The sequence below is a fragment of the Mugil cephalus genome, chromosome 9 (assembly GCF_022458985.1).
Source record: "Mugil cephalus isolate CIBA_MC_2020 chromosome 9, CIBA_Mcephalus_1.1, whole genome shotgun sequence".
In the NCBI taxonomy this organism is placed as follows: domain Eukaryota; kingdom Metazoa; phylum Chordata; class Actinopteri; order Mugiliformes; family Mugilidae; genus Mugil; species Mugil cephalus.
Window position 1 is genome coordinate 1,838,678 of NC_061778.1, and position 27,326 is coordinate 1,866,003.

At 40.0% G+C, this 27,326-nt stretch overlaps 2 non-coding genes across 2 annotated transcripts; both read right to left on the bottom strand.

The window, feature by feature from the left end:
• Positions 1–6,326: 6,326 nt before the first annotated feature.
• Positions 6,327–6,398, bottom strand: trnaw-cca. Its single transcript has one exon. It is a non-coding gene; the product is annotated as a tRNA-Trp (tRNA).
• An 886-nt stretch (positions 6,399–7,284) lies between these two features.
• trnaw-cca lies at positions 7,285–7,356 on the bottom strand. Its single transcript has one exon. It is a non-coding gene; the product is annotated as a tRNA-Trp (tRNA).
• Positions 7,357–27,326: the final 19,970 nt, after the last annotated feature.

Sequence of the window (27,326 nt, forward strand, 5' to 3'; positions counted from 1 at the left end):
GAACACACCAAGTTTCCACCAAGTCACACTGGGACAAGGCAAGAGCTTTCATGGACACGTCCATTTAGTTTTCAGACTGGAACTGGAACGCTGATAACTCAGGTGTGACGTCGTTCTACAACTTCTGACCTCCGAGGTAAATGAAGCGCACCCTAAGGTCTCACTGATTACTTTTAAAGCTCTTAATGGCCGTGTCCTCTGGCCCTATCACTCACCTTTTAGCACCATTCACTGGCCACCAGGAACTTTGACACCTCGTTCGCATAGGGCTAAAAACAAAAGGTGGCAGGACGTTTGCAGTTATAGTCCTACAGTGTAGGCTGACCTGTGAGGACGTCAGATCAGCTGACTCTGTGATCTCTTTTAAATCGCTACATTAAAACACACACACATTTTTATGTGAGTTGTTTATCCTTCATCTTCATCTTCAACTCTCAATGTCCAGAGTAGAAGATGACCAAGATGTCTCCGCGTCTCCATCATTACTATCCACATGGATTCCAGCTTGGTTCGTCTTTTCAAACAACTGTTTCAACAACTGTTCTACCTCAGTGTTTCTGTCCTCAATCTGATGTTAACCTCATGTGGAGCAGGCATGCCCGGAGGGAATGGATTTATTCCAACAACCAGAGAGAAACCAGCACATCAACAGTTAACACCAGCCTTTAATTATCTCTCAATATAATTGAAAAGTAGAAAAGTGGTTTGAGAAGTAGATTTCAGACTGTAAGGTCATGGGTTTGCGTTCGTCCATGTCCAAATGTTGGAACACATTGTTGAGTTAAATGTGGAGAAAGAATTTCCCCATCAGATAGCAATAAAGGAAGAAATATTATTAATTATCTGAGGTGGTTACATGAAGCATCTTTAGTCTGAATATTACTGTCCATCACGTGTTTGATGAAAAGATTTATATCAAATTAAACTTAACAAATAACCATATGAAGTATATAAATCTGTTACATCAGTCGTGTTTGCATGCATGTGTGTGTGTGCAGTTGAGTGACGTGTCAAAAGAAAACCAAACAAACCAACCGTTCCGCCAGCCTGATCCTCCAGCTTATAAAGCTGAGGAGCAGCAGCAATCAAAGGTGGCATGTTAATTACTTCCAAATATGGAAGGACAGCCCAAACAGGAAGTCAGGAGGCTGAGGGCTGTCACACCATGCAAATGTAAAAGCCACTAAAAGCGTATATTTGTATTCCATTCACGGATGAAGTTGGTTCATCTCCAGCTGGAACAAACCGTCAATGTTTTCCTGTTTCCATACAACACTCGTGTCATTTCGTTGCCATCTTCACAGCATATGTTCACAAGTATTTTATTGTTGGATCGACACTGAATGAGAATTCACTGTTTAAATGTTTCTAAATGTTCCTGCCAGTTTTAGTAGCTGAATGAATGTAAATGTAGCAAGAAATGTGTTGTGGCTTCATAGGTTTGGTTAATTTCAGAGCTCCTTCCAAATATTCTAGGTAAAAACCTCCAGTGCACAAACGATACCTGCAGGGATCTCATGCACCAACACCACAGAACAACACCCAGCATACACTGCACTCTACGTCCTGTAAACATGGCGAGGCCTTGGGCTAAAACATGCACCAGACATACATGTCACATATGATCAAACTGTATTTGAGGATAAAGGCTCTCAGCTGTCATTGTTCCTGGTTAACTCTGCTGTATGAGCAACAGAAAAGAGCGTGTAATCAGCTCACTGTCAGTCCATATTAACGTTTCTATGTTTTGTTTTGTTTTTTCAGGGCCGCCCTGCTTCATGTTCATGCATGCATCCTTACGGCCTGGCCTCTCATCAGCAGCTGATACTGAGGCAGCTGAAACATCGTCAGCAAGGACGTAAAGAGTCAGGAGTCAGGAGGACATTTTAGTCTCGGTCACCTGAAACAATGTCTTTAATTGACCTTTACAGCCAGATTCTAATTTAGTCTGAAAACCTTGCACAGTTGCATCCGGAGGTTTATGAAACGACACTGTATGTGGAGCTGTTTAAGATTTCCTACAAAGCCACTGTTTTATCATTGTGCTTTATTTTTAATCATTTTTGAAAAGCTGTCAAAAAGTGTTGTGGAGTGGATGCAAAAAGAAGCAGAGCCTGGACATCATTTCCGGGGATAATGTTGGAAGATTTGAGTTTGAAATAAAATTAGATTTTCCTGTTCGAAAGTGCCACATGCAACACGGAGGTAGAGGTAATTTCTAAATCACACAGCGTCTCTGCTGGCTATAAATTCTGTGGATGTTAAATATGGCAAAGTAACACATCGCAGCAACCTCATCACATTAATCCTGCATGACACAGGTGTCAAACATACGGCCCGTGGGCCAAAAGCAGCCCACCAGAGGGTCTAATCTGGCCTCAGCATGAATTTGCAATGAAAATATCTGCTATTCCTAATGAGTCCACTGTTTCAGTGAGAAAACATAAGACTGAGACCCAAGATTAAACCAAGGACAGTAATATCCTCAAAGTACACTTATTTTTCTTAAGAAATTTCCACTTTAAAGGATATTTTATTAAATGTAAACATTATCCTAATCTACTTGTTCTTCTTTGCACTAATACAAATGGAAAAAATCTGGAGTTGCCCTTACTCATAGCTTATTGTATTGTTATATTACTGGTCCAGTCCACTTCACATTAGGCTGTATGTGGCCGCTGAATAAAAATGAGTTTGACACCCCTGCTGTCATCTACCATAAGTCAGGCATCATGTTGCACCATTGCACAAATAAATGGATTACAAATGTTCCTGTTTGCAGATTGGAGAAATTCAGGTGTAGGCGAAAGGGAAGCACTGAGCTGAGACTGTGTTGACTGTGTTTACTTCCTTGTGCCTGTGTCTTCCTGTTCATTTTCCCCTCCTCTGTGATTGTGTGCTCCGCCCTCATTAGTTTCACCTGTGTCTCGTCACCTTTCTTCTTTTGTCTTGTTTGTTCTTCCCTGGATGTTTGGCCTGTGTTTTTGTTCCCCCACAGTTTCACATTATTCTATGTGTTTTCGCTACTTTTTGGATTTCTGGAAGTTGGATTACAGCTCCTAAAGGACCACCTACATCCTCTGGTCCACCTGTCTATAGGAATAAGGAAATTAATTTGTCATCATCATGTGCGATATTTGTTTTTATTCATATTTTCCTATTGGAGTTGTCATCATTCATAATATGCATGAAGCCCACATTGTACATTCAACGCACTTTGACCTCGTATGTTTTCACTTAACTTGTACTTTTTTCTCTATTTCACCCTATTTCTGTATCTTATTTTACAATCTCGTCCTGCAACTGTAACACCTAAATTTCCCTTTGGAGAACAATAAAGCCTCATCTCATCTCAGAACGGATTGTTGGTGTGTGTGTGTGTGTGTGTGTGTGTGTGTGTGTGTGTGTGTGTGTGTGTGTGTGTGTGTGTGCGCACGCGCGCATGTGTGCAGGTAAATATAGCTGCAACTCATGTAGACGAAGCACGTGACAGTCCTTGTAACCATCACAGGTGACATCCTATGTGTGAAGTTGGATAAAAATAGGCATTGTGCTAGGTGCAGCACAAAGCAGCCAGCCTTTACATAAACTTGTTCTATTGGTACCAACCAATAAAAATGTGTCCTTTCTTACATAAATCAACTGACCAGTATTGTGTTCTTTCAGCTGCTTGATATATTAAAAAGAACATCCCGCCTCATACATTTGTCTGATAATAAACTGTTTTAACCATTAACATTTTTTCACCAATGACACAACAGCAACACTCTTCTAAAGTCTGAGTAATCTTCTATGCAGATGATGTGATATTCTTTATGTCTGGGTAGTTTCTATTCCAGGCTGAATTGCTTTAATTAACAGTTCTCTAAAAAGCCTCCCACAGATTAAACGTGCTGCAGTGAGAGCATTGATGGGAATTACCTAGAGAGATCATATTACTGCAGTTTTAGCATCTCTACACTCGCTTCCTTAAAATCCAGAAGCAAATTTAAAAATCCTCCCCCTTACATCCAAGGCCCTTAAAGGCCAGGCTTCGTTCTATCTTAAAGACCTCATAGTACCATGTAATATAAATAGATCACTTTTATCTCAAAGTGCAGGTTTACTTGTAGTTCAGAAACTAGAATGGGAGACAGACCCTTCACTTACCAGGCCAGCCTCAAGTGGAAACTGGTCCCAGATTGGGTTTGGGATCCAGGCACCATTTTTACTTTTAAGGCGAGGATTAGATGTTCCTTCCTGATAAAGCTTATCATTTTGGCTTGTGACCATGAATCCAGTGGCGCTATATAGGAGGGGTAAGTAAGGGCAATTCCAAGGACCCCTGACTGTGGGGCGCCAAAAAATAGGCCAAAAAAGAGAGAACATTATTAAACCATGATCATAAAAATATTATTGTGTTATATAATAATAAAATATAGTAGTAAAATAAGTGATCTTTTTGAAAGGAAAAGCTAAATATCTGCACCCCTGCACAGACCATCCATAGTTTTGCTGCTAAGGCCTAGGCTGCTGGGGGACTTTGAATTATGTACAGAGCACCTGTCCTTTCAATTTCTTATCTAATTTGAGAGAAAAAAACTAGATGGTGTATAAGAGGTGGCATTATGTGTATTCATTGATGTTTTATTGTTGTCCGAGGATCTTAGTGTTTTACGGTATATGAACGTGGAAGTACTCAGGCTAAACACATGCACATTAAACAGTTGTATTTTATAATGCAGTGGCAGTAAAGGCAGCCATTCATTCATTCATACCTGAATAATCAACAGTTTAAACTACAAGACTGATAGATTTCCTTTTTCTCCAGCCCTGTCTCAGGCAGCGAGGTCCATATTTACCCCACTGACATGAAAGCAGCATTGATCTTCTATACCACTCATGGCAAGCAAGCGAATAAAGCCATTTCCCAAAATGTCAAATTATTCCTTTCGTGCAACTGCAGAGACGACTCAATGCAGCTTCAAGAAACACATGAGCAAAGTCACCAGACAGATGAACGCTCTAGTGCTGAACTTAAACATAAAACCTCAGATCGATTTTGTCCGGCGACATTTCCAATAACGTTATTCAGACATGAAGGTTGCATTCCCAGTGATGTTGACTAAAAAGAGAGTCAGACAGTCTAAAAAAGATTAAGAGGATAATATGGTGTTGCAGACGGGTGGGCGATGGCAGGTGAAAGTTATCTGTGAAATAGCTCTAAAGATTTTATTTATTTATTTCATTTTTTTGAGGATATCATCCTGGACACTCAAGGTTGCCACACAGGAAGTAGCTTAAGTCTTATACAATCTATAATCTATCAGCAGCAGACGTGATGTATACATAAATAACAGGTGGTGTAGAAGCAGGACAGTGTGAAAAAGGAAGAATTCCCGCAGGGACGGCCTTTAGCTGCAAAGCTGCATCAGCCTTGCAAGAGGATACTACCAGAAACTAAGCTGCCTTCAGAACGGAGGCTCAGCATGGGGCTGTCTCCAGTGACAGTCCTGAGGGAGACTGAGTGTGTTCATCATAAATCAATCAATCAAACTGTATTTATAAATCACTTTTCATTCAAAGGATGCAGCGCAAAGTGCTTTACATAAAAACAAAACAAAAACAAAAACCAACAGACCCAAGAGCCCACACACACACAGACACGAAGATTTTAAAAACACTGAGGAAACGCTATCCCACCCTCACCAGCTTGAAGATGAGGAAACACCAGAGACATTGAAATAACTGCAATACAACTATATCAATAAAATTCTATTAAAACCTATGCTAAAAGGGTAAAAATAATACAATATGTTAAAATTAGTTAAAAGTCAGACTAAAAAGATAAAATGTTAAATAAATAAGTAAATAAAATAAAATAACCAGACTCATAATTCAGTTGAATGCGACTAAAAAGGTAGATCATTAGTTTGCTTTTAAAAATGTCTGAAGGTTTTAGTCCTCGCTCGAACAGAGGAGTACTGGACTTCAAGACCCTCCCTCCATTTTTTTTTTTTTTTTGTCTTGTTTGTTTTTGTCACGTTGATTCATATCTGGGGCAGCACAGTGCTGTGGTGTGGGGGCTCGTTATGAGTTCAGGGTCGTATCAGGGACATGTGTTAATGTTTGAACATTTCACACCGCTGCTGCCAGTCCTCCCTGACCTCTAAATAAATTACCACAACCCTATGGCTGTCACAACACCCACGTGGTGTCTTCACTTTTTGAGTCACTATCAAAGTCTAAAGCCTGAGAAACAACAGGTTAACAATTTCTACAGACGAGTGATGTGATCTGGGCGGGCGTAGCTGCACAGGACGATGACTGAGGGGTTAAAAAGACAATGACCCTGACGTGATTTGAACACGCAACCTTCTGATCTGGAGTCAGACGCGCTACCGTTGCGCCACAGAGTCTCACATTGACGCACTTAATCTACATGAAGAAACGCACATCAATTCAGTCAGTTTAGAAATCTTACTAATCTAAGATAAAATATCTGAAATCAAGACCAAAAGTGCTTGGTCTTTTCAGCCAAGATAATTATTCTCACCAGGCAGTTTTTGAGTTTGAACATTTGACTGTGTTATATCACTAAACTATCTTATTAAGCTTTAAAACCTGTTATCACCTTTATTTCTTAATGTAGTTGAAGCTCAAAATGAGAACTGACACAACTCTAAAGGCTTTAACTTTTTATGGCCTCATTTATTTACTTTTTCAGAAAATCTGGGCAAGTCAGAATTTCATTTCCTATTTTCTTGAAAGATCATTCAGCTTTTTGCAGGGACCCTGGAACCAAAGTTGATTCTCTAAACAAAACGACCCTAGGGAAGGATAGTGACCCTGACATGATTTGCACACACAACCTTATGATCTGGAATCAGACGCGCTGTCTTTGCGCCACAGAGTCACATATTCAGCATCAATTCACTCAGTGTAGAACTGCTGAGACTGAAATCTGACTAATCTAAGATTAAATATCTGAAATCAAGACTAAAATTGCTTGTTCATTTGTTCTTAATAGGCAGTTTTTCAGTTTGAGCATTTGGTCTTTTATTTCTAAACTAATGTAATACGTTTTTATAACTTGTAGCTGTAACTTACTGGTTCTTAATTTAGTTGAAGCTCAAATTGAGAACTGACACAATTCTAAATGTTTTAGATGAACAAGGCCAAGTGAACAACTTTTTTGTGGTTAGACTAATTTGCTTGTTGACAAGTCAGAATTTCCTGTTCATTTTTTGAGTAGTTCATGGAAACATGCAGCCAACTAAAACAGAGAATCCCAGTGAAGGGACATGACCCTGACGTGATTTGAACACGCAACCTTCTGATCTGGAGTCAGACGCGCTACCGTTGCGCCACAGAGTCTGATTGAGGGACACACAGGTGCCTCATCACAATGCATCAGCTAGGACGGACTCCACCTCCATCGTGACCCTCCAGAGGACAAAGGTTACAGAAAACAAATGAATGGACAATTTTTTTTTTCATCCTTGTTAAAGTGAAAATTATAAATCTGTACTCTGACCTCTCACAGCAACAAGGCATTTTCATCTACACAACTGTCGCTCACTGAATATTTCCTCTTTTTGGGACCATTCTCCGTAAACACTCAGACCAGCCTGTCTGGCTCCAACAACCACACCACATTCAAAGTCACACAAATCCCCTTTCTTCCCCATGCTCAGTTTGAACTTCAGAAAGTTGTCCTGATCCCCTCTACATTGTCTTGCAGTCATGTGATTGGCTGACTACCTATTTGTGTTAACAAGTAATTGAACAGGTGTACCTAATAAAGTGGCAAGTGAGTGTGAGTGATCCATGAAGATGAAGACACTAAAAAAAAAGAAGAAAATCATGGAGAAAATATTTTGTCAGCGCTCTACAGAACTGAGTTTGGGCTGACGTCCAACTGGAGAAAAAAAAAAGATCTCTTCTATGTGCCGGATAAATGTGAACACTTTCATATTTGGATTTGAGGAAAATTCTAAATTGTGAATCATAAATCTGAGAGAACTGAGATTTGTTGAGCTTGTCTGTATGAAGTATGAAGCAGCCCACGGTGGCCTAGGGGACAAACGGCTGCAGAAAATGAATGAATGAATGAGTGAATCTATAATCCACGTTCTTAAAATGGGGTCAGTGTCTCAAGTTTTTTTTTTCTTTCCATTTAACTGAAGTGACTCTATTCTGGGTTTTGCCTGGTGGCTGAGGTGGGTATCTTGTGGAGTTGGTCCAAAGTTTAGTGAAGTTTTAACTTTGTTTCTGTTGAACAGTGAGGTAAACTTTCTTCAGACACCTTTACTTTCTGGGCCCAGGGCCAGCCGGAACATAAGGCTTCAGACGCCTGCCTCCACACAGTGATGCCAGACGCAGCTGAAGGTTTCCAACCAAAAAAAAGTCTGTCAAAAAGAACCAAAATGTAGAAAAACATAATATCGATGCTTCCTGACAGAGACACAGGCACAACTCAAAAAGACATGAAGAACAGCACCAGGCATTGACCTGGCCTCCGAATTCACTAGATCCCAAACTGATAAGTATCTGTGGGATGATCCACAGAGGCCCCTCCCCTCAAAGACCCAGTCTAATCAAGGAAGCAGTGTAATCAGTGTAATGTATGCACAGGCCTGGGAGGAGTGAATGCGCTTTGGGTTTGTTTCAAATCAGCATCAATCTCTAATTAGAAGAAACAAAACTGCAGTTCTGCTTCCGTGAGGTGGGCTGGTCGCTCGTGCGTAATAAATCCTGAGGTGGGCACTAAAAATGCAGTGTCCACCGTGACCATCTTCAAGTCTGAGTGACGGGTTAATTGGAGTTAAATGCAACCAGGAACCAGTATTGTGCTTTAAGGTGAATTATTTATTTAATATTCATCTTGGAGATCATTCAATGTCAGATCTGGAGGACATTGAAACACAGCCAGAGGAAAAGTAGCTTTGCATGTGAAAATGCTGGTGTGTGCACGTGTACATGAATATTTTTGTGTGTGTGCATGTGCTTGCAGAGCCGGTGGGAGTTTTCTAGGTTGGAAGCTGTCGCCGCTTGACATGACAGCGCTGTGATAACTACTAATGAGGACACAGGAGAGAACATGCTATTAGACTCAAAATAAACACATCAACACACACACACACACACACACTGCAGAGGAACTAAAGCCTCAAACTGCATAAGACACACACACACAAACATATAACATAGATTTCCTGAAAGCATTTTAAGAATTTTCCTTAAACTAAATGAGCAAATGGTGAAACGCCAGGAGTTAAGAGGGCAAATGATTCATTCAAGCTCCGTCCATGTACCAGCTGAACTTTAATTCAGGTATTTACACAAACGGAACCACTCATGGGACTGGGGTTTTCTTGTTGTCATGAATAAAACAGGTCCCTCTTCAACCGCAGGCTGCAACACAGGAAACGAGAGAACATTAAGTCAGGTCGGCTGTCGAGCTGCTTCACCGTTATGGCAGCACACTGTAAAAAGTTAGATTTTGAGAATGAAAACCAAAACGAGACTGAGGAAATGTTGCATGTGATTCCGTAATAGTACGGAAGGAAAGGTAAGCTTTAACCGGATCTACTGCTTTAAATGAACCTTGTAGAGTTTTACACATCAAGAAATAGAAATGTGGATAAATCTATTTATTCCAGTGCAGGTTTTTCTTTCAGTGCAACTTCAAACACTTTTCAAAGGCTTTAAAGCTGCACCTGGAAATGTCAAGTCATAAATGGATCAAGTGACTGTGTGTATTGTGCAGCTTCTTTATTCAGGCCCATTTTGCTTTTTGTGCTCATCCTTCCATTGTAGATTTATTTTTAAATGAATAAATGTATCAGTGCTAAAATAAAAACAGGGTTTTAGAAATGAAAAGCTTCACGTGTAAAAGAACAAAAAGCATTCAGCCTCTTTGTTGTGGCTCCAAACTGTGGTCAGGTGCACCCTGTTTGTTTTAATTAACCCTGAGATGTGCAAAGAACGGGACTGGATTCCACCTGTGGTAAATTGGATGTAGTTCAGAGAGACAAACACCTGCAGATCACACGACGATGTCACAGCCAAAACAAATCAGGCCTCACACTCCGTTTAAAACTGTGGGGAGGCTTAAATGAGGGCAGGTGTGTCAAACTATTTGGAAAGCGGCTGCAGACTTTAAGTCTAGAGTAAAGGGATGAATCTTTATTTTTTGTAGTTAAAAAAAAAATGTTAATCAATTTGACAACCCATGCTCTGTAAATACTGAAAACACAAGCGAATTCAGAGACACGCTGCAAGAGGCACAAACAGAAATGTTTCCTGTGGATCTCAGAGAGTGATGAACCCACTGGGACAGGCTTGTTATTCAAAGCTTTACAGTTGTAGACACATCACAGGGTTCCTTATAAACATTTTGCTTTTCAAATAATTCAAATAATCTGATGACACACAATTCACTTGCAGATTAACAGTATTTTATTATCAATGTTTTGGGTTCCTTATTTTCCTGATATTTGGTCTGTTTACGAGTGTTTTCTTAGGTGTGTTGAGCTGTATCAAAGACATCTAACATCCCCCGGCAGATATGGATATAAGATAATCAGTAGTTCAGCGGCTTCCTCACTGTTACCTGCAGCACATTCCCCTGAGATTTCCCACAAGAGAAATCAAACTCCAATATGCATTTAACTGCAAATGCCTTTAATTTTACTTTAGTTGAGGGGATAGAGAAAAGGTCTGCATCGATGAAATGACCATTAGCTGCTGCGCTGACTCGTCCAGAACTAATGGGAATGTATTTAATTCAAGTAGCAGGGGGCACATTAACAGAATCATCATGCAAACATGTAATAAAAGAAAAAATACTTATCAGATAATTAATGAGTAGCTGTAATCTCCTGCACACATGCTCCAACACACACAAAAACCAAGAGTCATCTGGTACGTGATGAGTGACATACACACAGTGGGGGATTTTGGCTACGTAGGAGCTGATAAAACAGACTGCTGACTTTTAATCGGCCGTATCACTCAAGAACAGAACCTTATCTTTCAACATTTCCTCAGGAAACACACGATTAAAAGTGCAAACACGGCGTCTATATGTTTAGCTACAGCAAACATTTCAAAAGCTGCTGTAATCACAGACAGAACAGAGGAGCTTTAACATGTGACAAACACAAACACGGCCTGCAGCCTCCAAACACTAAAATTGTCAAGGAATACATACATGTGTGCTAATTAATAACAAGAAGAAGAATACCATCATTTGTTTAGAGCAAACAGAAACAGAAGAGTATGCATAATCTGTAGAGAGTCGTTATCGTAGGTGTGCATGAAGGAAACATGGATAAAAAAAAAAAGAATAAGAGCTAAAAGACACGATGTGGTTTGTTTCATCTCACAAAGACAGAATGCAGAGCTGCAAGCTCAGGTGTGTTCAGATACCTGCAGACAAAGTGAGCAGCAGTGAGGCCATGTCTTAATAATAACTTAAATCAACTTAGAACAACTTTCTAAATGCAAGCATTTTAAGGTCATCCCCTGGTGTACAATTTGGACTTGAAAAAGACTCATACAAAACATATCTGAGTCTGAGCCCTTGGTCAGACTGTTTTTCTCTCCAGTGGAACACGTTCGTCCTGACGACATCGTGAACCGAGGCCGGAGACTAAACGCCCACGAGGTCTATCGAGATAATCAGGTGCAGCTGTGACAAGTGAACACGGGCGTGCAGGTGGGGAGGAGGAGGAGGATGAACGAGCAGGATAATCAGCTTCCAGCAGCAGAAGCAATCGACCAAATCTGTGGTATAAGTTGTGTAAATATCAACAAAAAGATATGAGGATATGAGGCAGCAGCATTAAACTGACAGGGTCCTACAGGAACGTCTTCGTCCGTGGAAACACTTTATTTATTGTTAGTGGTGCTTGGAGTGAGAATAAAATAAGGGCCTGTTCTCTCTAGGCTGCCAGGACAACATTACTAATGTGTTCTTCCCGTCTATCGTAAATTGCTGTGTGTCATGAGTTACTGTCTGATGTTACACTTTTACTAGAACGAGCAGATGAGTGTCTCATAATGGAGAACTAGAAGAGGCCACAAACACTTAGTCCCCTTCCCCAGGTAATGCAGCTTAGATACTTTTTTATATTACATTTCTAAATTCACTTTTATTTTTATTGCATGTTTTTGTAATTGTTAAACTGTAGTATTATTAATGAACGTGTAAAGACAGTGATAATTGTGATAATGACTTTAATAAGAATTTAACAGCAGCGACTTTTAGAAGCTTTATGGTGAGTTTTTGTTCACTTTTTACCTTTTAACAGTTTTTCTTTCTCTCTCATCGTTTTTCACACAGTCCTGTGTATGACCAGCTCTGCACCAAGCACAGCTAGACACAGTTAGAGACTCGCCCATGACTATAATGTGTTTAGCAGCTATAGAGCCACATATTTCCCTCAGGAGCAGATAGATGGACATCAAATGCAGAGAGTGAGTTAATATGGGACTTATAATAATTGTCTCATGGCCAGAAACACGACTCCAAGTTAATAACAATGCCGCTACCCAGCTTCTAAATTGGTAAGTAAACAAAGATTCCTGTCAAGTTCTCCATTATCAGCTTAGAGACATAATACTGATATATAATCACATTCTAACTTGATCCCGAGGCAGAAACTGCTCATTTCTTCGCCTCATCCTGGAGAGTCTTAATTGAGACTGACACTCTGCCGCCGTGTGGAGGCCTGCCACTCATACCCGTCTAACATTCGTTACTTAACCTAACAGGTGAGCCACCGAGACCCACACTCATCCTGATTGTTCAGCCCCCTCCCTTCCTTTTCCTGTTCACTTTCTTGACGCTGTAGCCTCATTTACAGTCGTCTCCAGTGCTTGTTCACACCATATGGCATCACAACGGACTCCTGGGCGTGTGACAGAAAAGATTATTTCTTCTCTGAAGAGGTTTAGATGGCTGCTAGACAGCTTCACATGCACTATAGAGAGAGGGTGGTGACAGAGGAAGGGATGATGTGCAGAGAACAGATGGATGGGTACAACATGAGAGAAGAGACAATGGGGGCGTCTTCTGCAGCGTGATGAAACGTAGCGTAGAGAGAGGAAATGTGGAAAATATTAGGCCTTCTGCTGATGGTTTACACCGGATCATTTATTTTGATTGGGCTGTGACATCAGGGCAAAGCAAATTTCAGGAACAGCCTCTAAGCAGGATTCATATGTCTATATAGACCCCTTCATTGTTCGTAAACAAATGTGACATATTTTGAGGGGCGGGGCTTAGCTGGAGGCAAAACATCTCAAACACTATAGCCTGTAAACAGCGGTTGGCATATTTTAATGGATTGTTTTGGCAAGAATGGATGAGGAAAACGCATATTTTAGAGAATATGCAACTTCTGCTTGGACACCCCTGAAACACACAACTAACGTTGTACTAGCTAGCAGTTAGCATTAGCATTGACGTGTAACAAGAATCCCCCGAATGATGATTAACTTAACATAATTTCAATCACAATGTAGTCTAACCTATAACGTTATCCAGGCTGATTACATATTAATCTGACTTGATGTGAAGTGTTGATGTTGATTGTCTCGCTCCAATCCTTCCTTTTAATCGATAAAACCAAACCAAAGTTGCCTGCGACTGGCAGTGGCTGGAATGTGATAAAACTTCAAGTTAGTGTTTTTGATTTTTCAGTTTTGCCACCCAAGAATACAGCAAGATGACATTTTCACAGTGGAAAGTGACAGTGTTTGACTCAAGCTTCCCTCTGTTTTGCCTCCAGCTAACGTTGTGACATCACAGTGATGTAGGCCATGAAGGGGTCTGTTGTATATTTTATATAATAAACTTTATGTGGATATTTTCACTGCCTGATCCAGACGACTAACTGGTTACTACTCCAATCATCCAGTTTCATGTATCCTCAATACGTCCCCTCTTTCAATTTATGCTAATGCATAAAACACAGAGTAAATATTACATGATATTATTGAATTATTTAGCATTAGTCTCATGCTGAAATACACATACGATAAATAGGTTAAACGTTTCCATTATTCATGAGAAGTCGGCCTGGAACAACTGTAGCAGGTGTGAGAACGTGACCTAGTTTACAGATAAATCTTTCAAGTTTACAATAAAAAAAATTTATGTGAAGGTTCATCCAAGTCACGGTCTATCCAAGAAGCACTAAAAAAAGCAAACACACCCTGTTATGTTTCTGCAGGAACAGCCTCTCATGGTTTCATGTTTTCCTCCATATGTTGGAATTCGCTCTCATTCTTCACACTTCCAGCCATACAGTCAGTTTTATATTTAATCATAGTGGTATTTTGGTCACCTTCAGGTTTTCCTGACTTTTTTTTTTTTCTTCTAATTTTTATTCATGCAGCTGGAAGCCTTGTTCTTTGTGATGTGTTTAAAACGCCCACTGCACATTATAATCCCATTAATGACCACAGGGACAGTGCTCTCCACAGTTTCATCTTTCTGACATGGCATCAAGAATATTTCTTCCAGTAGTAACATTAACTGAAGGGAAGCAAAAACCTAATCTTTTAGGCTTAATTGGATGGGGGAAAAAGACATGAAAATGTCTTTCTCTTACAGCGTGACAATGATCTGAAAGTAGGAATAAACCCATTTTTGAGGCCGAGTCGACAGAAGCGAAGCGTGGAGAATCTCAGTTTACACACTGCTCAGATAAAAGGCAGCGCACGGCTGCTCTCTGCTGAGGCGCTCAACAAGAAGAAGGAGAGAAGATGTAAAAACACACTGTGAAGGTTTGTTAGTTGTGTTTAGTTCTGTTATTTTTCCATTATCTTACATAAGACAAGCTGAATATAGGCCACCCCATCCACCAATGGGCTTTTCTTCATGTCCCTTACACAGGACTTTTAATTTACTTGGATTTGGCCTGTTCTCCCTCCGGGTACTCCGGTTTCCCCCCACCACCAACGACATGTTCGTTAGGTTAATTGGTGACTCTAAATTGAGCCTAGGTGTGAGTGTGAGTGTGAATGGTTGTTTGTCTCTGTGTCAGCCGTGTGATAGACTGGAGTCCTGTCCAGGGTGGACCCCGCCTCTTGCCCAATGACAGCAGGGATAAGCTCCAGCAAACCCCGTGACCCTAGTGAGGATAGGAGGTAGTAGAAGATTGATGAGATTGATGAGAATGTTTAACTTTCTCCAAAAGAGCAAAATGAAGATGAAGCTGTTACAGCTGTCCTACTTCCTCTACTTGTCGTCCTCTCCTGTTTCCAACACCCGAGACTCATCCACCAATCACCCCTGTAATATCTGAACCTTTGATTAATTGTCACTGCCAGTGGTAACACTCATCACCTCTAAACCAGCTCCACTCCACCACCATCTCAGCCTGTTAAAGCTGAGATGGTTCTGTCATTTTGTGTGTCATTTTGGTGTCAATCAATCAATCAATCAATCAATCAATCAATCAATCAATCAATCAATCAATCAATCAATCAATCAATCAATCGATCAGCTCTCCCTTATAACTGCATTAGCTTCTGACCTGAGAGACGTGTCCCACATCTTGTAGAAAAATACAGAAAAAGCTCAAAAAGCTCCATTTTCATTGATTATAATTTATTCTAAATTCTTTATTATGGCTTATTTCTGTATGGATGGTTTCTGATAATACATCTGAAAATAAGAACTGTGTCTCATTTTAAATAAATATCCATTCTGTTTGACCCGTGAATGGTATTCAGCTTTTAATTTTGGCCCCCTCTCTGACTGCGTTTGACACCACTGTTCCAGATTTGCTGGTAACTCGGTTAATACTGTGCTCTGCTTTACTTCCACTGGTTAATGAATGCAATTTTAGATTATACACTATACTTATTGGCAACTGCCAATCCTGATGTCACATCCTGTTTTGATAGCATCAACTAACTAAAATGACAAATGAACCCTTGAACACAGGATCAGTATAATATAGTATTAACTATCTAAAACCATCCTTGAAATGAAATGTATTCAACTTGTGTTGGTTAGGTTCAAGCCCCACCTACCTACATGGACTGGGTGGGGTTAAGATCTATACTGTAGCCCACCACCAGGGGGAGCTCCACATGCTTTTCCTTTATTTGGCGTCCACTTCTTTTACAGTCTTTGGTTCACACTAGCGGTGTGAGAGCATCATACTTCATACTTTACCTGGAGTCTCACAAGTTCAGGCATCAGTCATCACAAACTTGTGAATTATTCTCTCAGGGCTGTGACCAACAATAGTAAATTTCACATCCATCTGGTCATCAGTTCTAAAGATATGTTGTTGTATTAGCTTCACTAATCCGACTAAAGTTCTTATTCAAGATGATCCCGACTCCAAGGACAGCTGCTGTTATTTCTTAGTTGTTAAATCTATAATTAAGCGTGTGTGCCGTAAACATTGTTTTCAACCTCCTTTGTAAAAAGAACTTTGAGAATAAATATTACCCAACTTGACCATATTAGGGCTCTTAAAGCTCATTACTGCAGCTGTCTAATGAGTAAGTCAGACTCCCCGCAGTGTTTCTGCTGCTGTAAACCTCATTTGCCAAGGTCACGTCTCTAAAACAGAGCAGGGAGGCCTTGTGTTCACAGGCAGGAAAGATTGTGAGAAAGATTTTCAAAGATGAGAACGAATCCAATGGGAACGAAGAAGATGAATGTTCTACTTCCCAATTTAAGGAGTGCTTCATACTTTCTATTTCTACCAAACTCATCTAAATTTAAACAGTTTCATATTCGAACAATAAACAAGACGGTTTTACTCCTCCTGAGCTCCTGTTGCACTGTGGCTCATCACGCAGAGGACGTTTATGAGAATTCATAATGCACACTCGCCAGCCACATCATTAGGTACGTAGTTAAACACTAATGCATTCTAATAAAACAGTTGGTACAGTAATGTGGAGTTGATGTTAAAACTGCGTCAAAAGTTGGAAATTCAACTGGTTTATTATGATGCTGTGGGATGAACAGCTGCCATTCACTGTATGACTGTCATATTGACAGTTGCTTGCAGTGGCTCTGAATGCTACGGCCGACGGCCTCGTCTCTAGACCCAGTGCCACCATTGGTTTTATCCTGCATCCCATTTACCTCCAGTCCTTAACTCTCTGCAAACACCTGAGTGTTTTGTTGTAGAAAATGCACCGCAGAGGCACAAATGGTGAAACAGTGAGCTCTCTTTTTTCTTTTTGCTCTAAGCCATATTTCTGCTCACTGTGACATTAAATATAAATCAGGTGCACCAGTTGAATTGTAATTACGTTTTTTTGAAGGAAGACCTTGACCTGGAAAAGTCTGGGATGGATTCAGCTCTTGGGAGTGACTGGAATACAGAAGATTATGAACATCCGTGTGGAAAGTTGACAGGACTACATTACTTGGTGGATTCTTTTTTTGGCCATGGGTTACTGCATGTGCCCATGAAAAAGAATAATGATGGGAACTCACTGGTTTAGCTCGGTCAGTAATGGGACAGTAATGGGACAGTGTTTCCAGTTCGTTCAGCTTGTTCCATGGAAACTTGTCTGCAAAACTATTGCTCTTTTATGGCAGAGGTTTCACTGCAACAGAGGAGTTTTGCTTAAAGTTAATGAGCAGTAAGCTGAAGTACTTTCATGCATCTTCGACACAAAATATGGCTCAAAAAAGATGACACTGTTGACCTGCCATTGGTCCAAAAGTGTAACTTCATGAATCTCACAGTATTTCTAACTGTGGGTGTATTTCACTTCATGTCAACAAGCCTGGGAAACTTCCTGGCTCTTGCACTGATCCGTCTCCAACCTTTAACAAATTGGTCCAATGTTCAGTATCAGCAACCACCAGTCGGACCACTGCCATCATCAGCACATGTGCTGAAAACCCCGGTTCAGCTGCCATTCGAAGCAGCTGTGTTGGGACATGAACAGCTGGCCTCGGATTCTCTTTGCCATTGAAATTGTGATTGTTAGAAGTGTTTTAATTAAAGCCTTTGTGCATGTTCATGAAAGCTGCTATTATCCTCTGGTTGCTGTGTATCGGAGCCAGAGCAAGGTTGAAGTTGTGTTTGCTCTTTTCACACACGTCTTTTTTTTTTTTCTTTTTCATTGATATAGAAATTTGATGTCTAGATATATGAGGTTAAGAGGCTATTAATTACCGTGAGCTTTTTGGTATTTCATGTTTGGTTTTAGACTAAAAATTAATTTTAAAAACTAAATGAAAAAAATGCTTGACAAGTAGATTTACCAGTCGTCCTCATGAAACCAGAAACCAGAAAGAGAAGTAAAGGAGAAACCAGTTTTTTTTTTGTTTTTTGATTCATATAAAAGCAGAAGTTACTTTGAAGGTGAAAAAGAAGTTGTTTCCATCAGTCAATGATTTCAAATCTTCTCTAAACGGAGCTCAGACATGAACCTGGAACAATATTCAGATGTAATTTTAGACTTTCTGACACAAGGTATCTGGTCATCTGAATTTCTCTCTCAGCATTTGCCTTTAATCTGGAGAAGAACCAGGTTTATTTAGACCTGGGTCAGAGTTCACCATAGAGACTAATTCCTGCTTTATTAAAGGAAAGGAAATCACCTCAGGAGAAACAACATGAAGTCTAAGACTAACTGTCTCATTTTCATTTTAGATTGTTTTTGATAGATAAAAATCACATTACAGCTGTTTCTTCCATTTTTAGTTTCTGGTTTGTTTCTCTCCTGGTTTGGTACCAGAAAATGCACAGACTCTGTTATTCCTTCCTGTTTTATATTTGTTTGTTTTTAAGCTCATTCATAGGTTAAGTATTTTTTGTCGTAGCTTAGAGAGCAGACTTCTTAAACTATGGTGAAGTTCTCATTTTGTTGGCATCGTTGCTTATTTGTTATGTGACTTCTTCTCTCGTTCATCATCCCAACCACTGAATGAACCTGTTGCCATGTGAGCTGGGTCCTCATGACGGGTTTTTATCCAAATTCCACTCGAATATTTATCCTCTTGCATATTATCACCGTTCCTTTATGTAGTGGAAGATAATCAAAGCAGATAGGGCTGGAAACAGGGACCACAGCCAGGAACAACCGTAGCCAAGAAATGAATCCCCCCTCTCCCAGTTCCCTCCCTGCAGTACAGACACCCAGAGATTTGGACTCATTTTCACATTGCAATAAAATCAGGGCAGATATTTGCAGGCTCCATCCTGAGCGTCCGGCCGAACACAGACTCAATCAGAGCTGTCAGATCTCAGGTGTCTTCTCTGTTGTCCAGTCCAGTTTTCCATCAAACTGTTGTTTGATGGTGTTCCTGAAATCAGCCGGCTGTGTCTCTGGCTGTTTTCTTTTCTTGGCAGGCTTTGGTGTCTTTCTTCTGTTTATTATCAGACCTTTAAGACAGTGGATAAATAGCAGTTCCAGTCAGTATTTCAGTTTTCTTATCGCTTGTTTTTCCTGCTGGGGTTTGCTCCGATGTTGTGCTCAGTATCAGAATATCTATTTTTGTTTTTACAGTTGCTGCATGTTTGTATTATTGTCTGTCAGACTGGCTGTCTAAACTTTAGATACTGCACAGAAACAAATGTACACAATGGCTGTTTGTCCCTGCAATTCATATATTATAATATCTAAATTATCTTTGTATATAGTCAACACAGGGAAGTGTATTCTCTGGATATAGAACACAAACTCCACATATCTTACTTGTTTCTATGTATTTTTACTGATTTATTTAGAAGGATCTAGTCTTCTGTCCATTTCAATGTCACATCATTTACAGTATATGTGTTCTGGGAGTAATAGAAGTAGCATTAGGGAAAGTACGCCAGGCCCTGTCCTTCTAAATTTAGCCCCATCGACGAAAGCCAAGATGCCCGGGCCAGATGGAGGACAGGATTCCTCCAGCAGATCTGCCACAGGGTCTCCTCCCAGACACGAGGGAACATTTGGATCAGTCTGAGGCATCTTTTCGTCGTCACCCAAAGTCAAGGTCTTCTAATGTATCGTTTGATTGTGTTATTCAAGATTTTTATCCACCAGAGGTTTTCCTCCATTCCATAAAGTAATTCCTTGACTGGATGTCAGCTAATCTTAGATATTGTAGGAAAACCAGTACATAATATGCTCTTCAATAGTATTTTCTTATTATGCTGAAACTCTGGTTGGTGTTACGTTTTACTTGATACCTATGAATGTGGACCCCAAACTGATGGAGAGATTAATACATATTATATGCAGGCTTTACAAAATAAAATACATATGATTCCAAAAAGACAGAGAAGCAATGAAAGTGACTTAGATCTCCTGGAAAGAAAAAAATGATCATCAAGATCTATCAAAAAGGATGAGTGAGAGTTCAGGTACATAGGACATAGATCTCAGCAGTGGACTTAATTCATTACATAGCTTAGGACCTTTGAAGGTAATATTAAACTGATGTCTTGATGTGCATCTATGCGTTAACACTGTTGTTACTGTGTCTTGTTTGATATGTATGAACATCTGAGGTAGAGATACACTCTGCACAATCTGGACACTGGTGAGTCAGCTTTGTCCAAGACTCACACAGAGGACAGAGGCTCATGTTGGAGTTAATTAATCAGTCTCAAGAGCTGCAGCACAGAACCTAGAGAAGATGTCTGAGTACATGGTTTGTAGGAAGATGAACAAGGCACTGACACGCATGAATAAGGAAATGCATTTGGTACCGATTGCAGCTGTTACTGTTAGTGCAGTTTATGGGGAGGTGCACGTCAACGTTTTTGCAGCATAGAAGTGACTAGAATCAAAGTTTTAGTTTATTGGCGCGGTGACAGGATGGAACATGTAGGAATTTCACTGGGGACTCAGTTGCGTTACATGTAACTTGTTAATTCTGAAGGTGACGTGCAGGTAAAGACCGTTGTTGTCCTCCTGCAGACACTGACAAATATGAGGCAGCTCCCGTGGCTGCAGATCCATAATCCTGATTGAGCTCCTCTCCGCTCATCTTGGCAGTCGGTGTGAAGTCACGAATGAGGCTAATTGACACTGCAGGGCTATCTCCCACTCACTCACCCACTTCTTCTTTCCCTCTCCATAGTTTTCTTTCTCTTTTTTTTCTCCAAATCCTGTTAACCCAACCAACCCTGACACAACCCTGAAAACGTGGTCATTTAAACCAATCACAGCGTTTAATAATGCAAGAGAGGAGCTCTCATACTGCACAAACCAAGCAGCTTCTCTTCTTCTCTGTGACCATATTTATTAAGATTTCCACAGCCTGTCATACGATGCTCTAATCCCATGAAAAGAACTTCCAAAATGACCAAGGATGCTGTGTTATGATTGATGTTTTCAGGCAAAACAACAACAACAGCAGCAAGTTTTATTTGCCGAACATGGAGCCTCAAATCTGCTGGAAATATAACAGAAGAATAAGTTTCACTTAACAGCACTAAAAAACAGACTGTGTAGAACCTGGCTGCCCAATTTGGGGCCCGTGGAAATTTTTTTCCCCACCATCACCATTTGACGTACCATCAGTACAGACGTTCAGTAATTTTTTAAACATAAATGTGAATCACAGTAACCAGTGTCATTCATTTTCAAAATTATCTTGTGATAGTGTTTATTTTGCACAAACATTCTGTATATACCTACATTTAACTTGATGTACTGCAAAATTAACATTTTGGCCCACGACCCTCGCCCAGATTCAACTTTGGCCCTCCACCGAGACCAATTTGGGCACCGCTGGTGTAGAAGAAGACGACCATGTTTCCAGATTCTGCCCCTCCTGGAAACTTGTCATGTAAATGATGTTCCACCATTCCTTTGGGACAAACATGTTCAAAAACTATTTATTCCAACCAAAGACAAACAGCTGACAATTAGTGCCAATTTCATTTTTTTTTTAAAACAAAACAAAATAAACTAAAAACGCACTCAAAACCATCCAGAACCCCCCACACTACTTTAACAAGGTTAGCCTTTCAAAAAACAATGCCGGCACAAGCACAACTAAATAAAAAATATTAGAAAGACCAACAAGATGATTCCAAACCAGCCCAAATAAAATTCAAAACCACCCAGCTGGGCGTTGAAGTGCCTGATCTCAGTCTTCTCAGTCTGATTTGAAACTGATCAGACCAGTCTGTCCTGACAGAGGACGTGACATGAGGTGTTTTCAGTCTGATTGTGTTTTTATTGTGACTACTAGTGGTTCACTAGTGTCCATGTAAATGTAGTAAATGATTAATATTACTGTCATAACTTATCAGGTGACTACTGATGTCAGAATGAAGGATGTCGTCCAACTGTTCAGCACGTCCACTAGATGCTCTATAGATGCTCTATAACAACTGTGTAACAGTGGAGTGAGAGAGACACACTGGGTTAATTGAAGACAGAGACAGGTAGGACGAGACGCAGGGACAGACTAGCCGTCTGGCCGTCTGCCTGTCTGTCTGAATGGCAGATTAAATAGAAGTGAGTGACGGCGTCTGGGAACAGAAGGACGGAGAGACGGAGCGGTTTAGGTGGGTGGAGTAGGAAAGCGAATTAAAAGATGACGGGCTCATTTCCAGTCGTCTCTCTGAGTGACAGTGAGACGAGTGTTTGCTTTCACTTCCATTTCAACGCGTCACTCTACTGGTCGACATTCATCTCTCCACCTGGAGAAACACACTTAAACTGATGTGGACGCTGGGAAAACTAATCCAAAACATACTGTGTTTACTTTTATTTTCAGAATTTCCTTTGGAAATGTCTTGTACATTGTCTTTTTTTGTTCGTCCTGGGTTTCATAGCTCGTCCTCCTGATGACTTCCCCTCACTGTGTTTTGATCCATTGCTGAAGGAAATGTTGCTGCGGTGCTATTTCATGATTTTCTCTGGAAATTAAGCCACTTTTTATAAAGTGATGACTTGTGATGCTTTATGTTTTCTGGAGGTGTGAAAATGAGCTTCATGCTGCAGCGGAATATTATGTGACTAAACAACTGCTGTCGCAATAACCAACAGCACGTCGGTCCTCATGGACATCCATCATAAAATGTCCAATTTTACAGCAGAAATGACAACATGCACAGCTTAATACAAAGAAAACAAAATAGTTTATTTGTCTCTAAAGTTAATTTCTACATTCAAGATGACTGTACGAGTAGAACTCAACTGTTTAAATGATATGCAGAAATAAGGGTGTGGCTAATTTGAGTGACAGATGTGGATGTCGGAAAGATGAGCTTCAAAAAGACCTCATTTCCACAGTATCCTAGAAAAGACAAACTGACTCTAGAGTGGAATGTTGCTAAGTTCAGGTGGTGATAACCGTAGGAAAGTATTGATTTGGTTGTAATATACAATATCACCACTAGATGTCAGTAAATGCTGTACACTGCACCTTTAAGTTCTCATATGAAAAACAACTTGTCTTAACTTTTAAAGTATAAACTAAGGTGAACTCAGATTCAATAAACTGGTGTCCAACCCTTATTACAGAACCATTAACACAAAAGGAAACTGAAACTGTTTTACAGCTCTAATACATAGCCCTGTAAAACCGTATGTGAAGGTTTCCATTATTTCTGGTAAAGTCGTCCCCAGTAAACCGTTATCCCTTTTGCTTTTCAATTACCATCCATATAAACCACAACCATTGATCAGAAGTCCTCAAGCCCATCTGCATCTTTAAGTTGACTGTTTGGTTTTATAGTTTGTGTGATCATTGATTTTCAAGAGGATTAAAACACAGCAGGAGGTCTGAGAGGAAATATGAAGCCCTCTTTGGCAGGAGAGGCTCTTTTGATGTTTGTTTCAGGTGCTTTAAGTACAAAAAGTTTGAGAATGCTTCGAAATCCCACCAGAGGAGGATGAAAAGGGGACGGGGGTTGATATTGGAACGGGGAAAGAATGGGGATTCGCTGTTCGTCACTTCAGAGTGGAGACGGGTTGATTAAATATTCAGTTTGATATCAGATGAGTGTTTAACTCGCCTGACACTCATCCTGAATGAGCCACAGCTGCAGCGCTGCCGTATGGCACATGTTGTGACTGAGCAGAGAAAGGATATTTAAAAAGTTCCAAAGACACTCGACCCGCGGTAGAAGTGCCTCTCAGATAAAACGCCTCATATGAAATGAATACACATCACACATTATTTTAGATCAAAATGAGACCTGAATTAGATGAAATAAAAGCTCATGTAAGTGTGTAGTTGACAGGGTTGGTTTTAGTTCACACATCACTTTGCGTGTGTGAGAAAGAAACAGGTTTCGGATTTTTGTGCTTTTCTATAGAAACTGCATTAAATTTATGGGTTTTATCTCAGTATTTGAAGCTGAACGTTTGGTCTTTTCCACAGAGCCATTTGTTTCATCTGTACTGAAAGCCATCTCATTTTTATTTGTAGCACGACTGAAAGACACCAAACCACATTCTGCCAGGAGACCTTGAGTCCTGCCATTCATGTGGATGTTACTTTGACAAGTACCACCTACCTGAGCGGAACATGTCCAAACTGTATTCTCTATGGACTCGTTCAGCAGGATGACACTTCCTGCAACAGAAATGGTTTTAGGAACACAAGTTTAAGGTTCTCTCTCTCTCTCTCTGGCCGTCATAAACGCTGCTGCTGACCCAGTAGAAGCAGTGGAAGGGTCAAAGAGGGATGCATACGATGCTGCAGACGTTCATGAAGCATTCTTCTCCACTTCAGTGAGGAATACACGTTTCTATTCCATATGCAGAGAGGAAGCCATGTTGGCATGTTTTAGCTTCTCAAGCAGTGAACATGAACAACTTGGGTTTTACTAAAAAAAGAAAAAAAAAAACATATTTCCCTGATTTATTTTGGGACTACAACAGTATCTGGCATTTATTGAAAACAACACAGCCAAAGTAAGACGTCCTCTTCTCCCTGTGTGTGTAGAGAATTAAACTAAACTGCTTCAGGTATCTTTACATAATATTTTAATGAGCACACTGATGTTATCATAAATATTAATTTGGCAAAAAAGGACATGTTCCAGCCTCCTCTAACATGCATGAATCAAACAGAGCCAGAGAATGACGCTCAGCTGCAGAACACTCAGAGAAGAGAAGAGAAGTGGGGGACTGTGGGAGGTTTGGTGTGGAGTAATGAGAACACAGCACGCTGCGATCCTCTGCAGATCATTGTGCACATTCTTAACTGATAGGATTTGTAGCATGCACTGATAACTTACTGTTGGTATTGAGTCTAATCTTAATTAAACATTACATTATTTCAGGCGGAGCAGATTAGGATTTTGTGTTCATCGGTTATTTTATTCACCATCAGCAGCTCATCCACGACTGCCACATGACGTCTTTATCTGTTTATACTCATAAAGCTGGAAAATGGAGTAACATTGCCCTTATTTCACTTTTTGTTGTTAAAAATGGTCATGATGATAACCACAATAACTGAATTATGTTCAACCTTAGATTTGTCTGCCAGTTTATTTCACCTTAAATCTCCTCATTGGAGCTGTTTAATGAACAGAAATGTCCCTCTCACTTTGACTCAACCTGCTCACGTAACTTCTGCGAATGTGGTGTCTCCTTCTTCGTTTAACATCACAGCAATGCTCATATTCTGCTCTGCACAATTTATGAGAAGATGATGACAATCATGGCTGAATTAGTATTTCTCTAAAAGGAATGAGTCAGGGTTAAGTTGTTGTTCAGTGAGTTGCTGCTTATCTTCTTTTTATTAATTCAACTGTCATCAAGTGATTCACCCTGGATTTCCTGAAACAATGTGACTATATATATATATATATATATATATATATATATATATATATATATATATATATATATATATATATATATGTATATGTTTAACAGGAAACCTTTTGAATGTCAGTATATATATTGAGTCTCCGCCCCTTCAGCATTTTATTTTATTGAATTTAACTTTGGTAGAACTACGGTTATTAAACCTGATACAGTCTGTAAATATTTTTGTATTTTTATAATATATATATATATATATGTACATATATATATATATATTGTATTTTTGTAATATGTTCACTCTATATTCATACTGTTTTCAATCTTTACCTTATTCTGATTTGTATCTAACTAATATTTCTGCTCCATCTTCTCCTGCTGCTGTGACATAAAGATTTCTCCAGAGGAATCAATAAAGTTTCATCTTATCTCTCTTATCATCCTCATCTAACTGTGCTCCCACTGAACGAACCTGACCCAGGGAGGCTTGACCTTACGGATGTGTTGCTGTGGCAACTAATCCAACAAGCATTTCGAGGAGTTAATAGATTCGAGAATATGCCAAATCGACAATAAGTTGATCCAGTTGAAGCGTTACATGGGGGAGTACAGGCCCCACAGGGACCACTTACACAATGGGACTGAATCTCTAAGAGTTTTAAAATGTGCCTTGTTATCGTCACTTTAATTTTCTTTCTGCCTCCTCCTCTGACCAGTTATGAATGTGCTATGGTGGAATGACCATTGCATACAGCAACATGGACACCACATGACCAGAGTATCTGTGACTCTAACTTCACTGCATAGCCTGTTAAAGACCCATGACTGGGTAGTGGAAACATCATCGCAGACAAATATAGAAAATGAGAATTTAAAGGAGAGCCAGAGGACGCTGAGGTGAGACAAAGTCCCAGAGTTGATTGAATCATATTTTAGTGTCTCAGAAAGACACATTGATCTATTCTCAGCAGGTTTTCAGCTGGGGGTCGTGCACAAAGCACCCCAGGGAGTACCTCTTCGGATGCAAATTATGCTACTTGTACTTCTTCTCACAGCAATGAGCGAGAGTGGAGCTTTTTCAGATATTCTCCAGTGAAACGAGGCCAAAGAAAACCTGCATTCAGAATACATTCTTCCAGTCAGCTTTCACTTGTTCAGGGAAAAACCGACTGTACGTTTTTCTCTTTTTCCTGCAAATACCATCTTTTTACCAAATACTCCCAAAATATAAACAATAAAATAAATCCAGAGTTACAAGTTATGTTATGTGCATTCCTCCCAGAAAAATAACCAGCTCCAAAGAATCATTGAACTCCAAGTACAGTTCTCAAGGTCTAGATCTAAACTCTTGATGTGCTGGTTTCTCTCTGGTTGGAATAAATCCATTCTCTCTGAGCATGTCTGCTCCACGTGGGGTAAACATCGACAGAAACATGGAGGTAGAAAAACAACCAGTGTTTTATAAAATATGAACCATGCTGGAATCAATGTGGACAGCAGTGTCCCTCATCTTCCTCTGATAAATGAATCCTGCACCGTCAATAAACACACTTCTCCTCTCATATTTCTGGAAAATCCTGCTTTAATAGACGGAGTCTAAATATTCT